We start from the raw sequence: 1,634 nt of genomic DNA on the forward strand, positions 1-1,634 counted from the left end.
CACAAACAATTTGTTTACAGTGGAGCGAGTTTAGGGAGTCTCTGTCCTTATCCATGATTTTGAAAAAAAAAAAAAAAAAAAAAATAAAAAAAAAAAATGCCTAAATGGCATTAGTTGCTTTAATAAAGCAGGTCTAAGAGAAACTGCGCCGGTCGTCGTGTGATTATGGATTGTTACATTGATCAATTTTCTGACAAATATATTGGGAAGTTTGTCCAATATAAGGTAGATTTATAAAAATGTTATCTTTTGAGGGCAGTGGAAGTTTCTGGATCTTTCCTGATAAAAATCTTGCCTATGTGTTTTCACTAATAGTGCTGGTGCGTCCAGACCAATATTAGGAAAATCCTTTTCTCCCTCAGTGTGTTCCTAAACGAACTCTAAATCTTTACACTTATATGACTAGAATTTGGACCGGAGATTGGTTTTGTATTTTTTGGGGAAGGAGACTGCCATACTGTACAGTAAAACCAATATATATTATATATATAATATAGTATATATATATTATATAAAATATATAATATATATATAATTATATAAGTTATGCATATTTATATATATATATACATATATATATATATATGTATATATTAATATATAATATATATATATATATTTATATATAGGTTCCTCTTATATATAGTTATATATGCATATAGTATATATATATATATATATAATATATATATTATATATATATATATATACATATAGTATATATATATATAGTTTCTATATCTATATATATGTATATATATATATATATATATATATATATATATATATATATATATATATATATATATAATATATAATGTGTGTGTGTGTGTGTGTGTGTGTGTTGTGTGTGTGTGTATGTGCGTATGTGTATGTGTAATGTGTATGTGTATGGTATATAGTATAATATAGTTAATATATTATATATATATATATATAATATATATATATATATATATATATATATATTATATATATAGATTTTATATATATGTATATGTGTGTGTGTGTGTGTCTCTATATAATATATATATATATATATTTAAATATATATATATATATATATATATATATATATACTATATATATAACAGTACTTTATAAATATACATATACATATATACATATAGACATATAGACATATACATATATATATATATGTGTATATACATATATTATAATATATATGTATAATTACATATACATATACATATGTATATACATATATATTATTTACCCACACTCACACAATACACACCCATATATATATATATATATATATAGTATACATACATATATATATATCATATATATATATAACAATATACACTATACATATACATACACACACACACACACACACACACACACACGACACACACACACACACACACACACACATCACATATTTATTTATATATATATATATCTATATATATTATTTATTTTTAGTTGTGAAATGACATTGAATGCTCTTTAGTTGATTTCCTGTAGATGAAAATTATGTTCATGGTTTATTTTATCCTTAATTCGTATAGGTTTTTCCCGAAAACATTTCCTGGAGCATATTCATATTCCAATAAAATATGATTTCGTTTGTTACTTTCATTGTTTATTATCTTCAGAAGGCGACG

The sequence above is a fragment of the Penaeus japonicus genome, unplaced genomic scaffold (genome assembly GCF_977035675.1).
Source record: "Penaeus japonicus unplaced genomic scaffold, GWHDUDI00000001_assembly GWHDUDI00000037, whole genome shotgun sequence".
In the NCBI taxonomy this organism is placed as follows: Eukaryota; Metazoa; Arthropoda; class Malacostraca; order Decapoda; family Penaeidae; genus Penaeus; species Penaeus japonicus.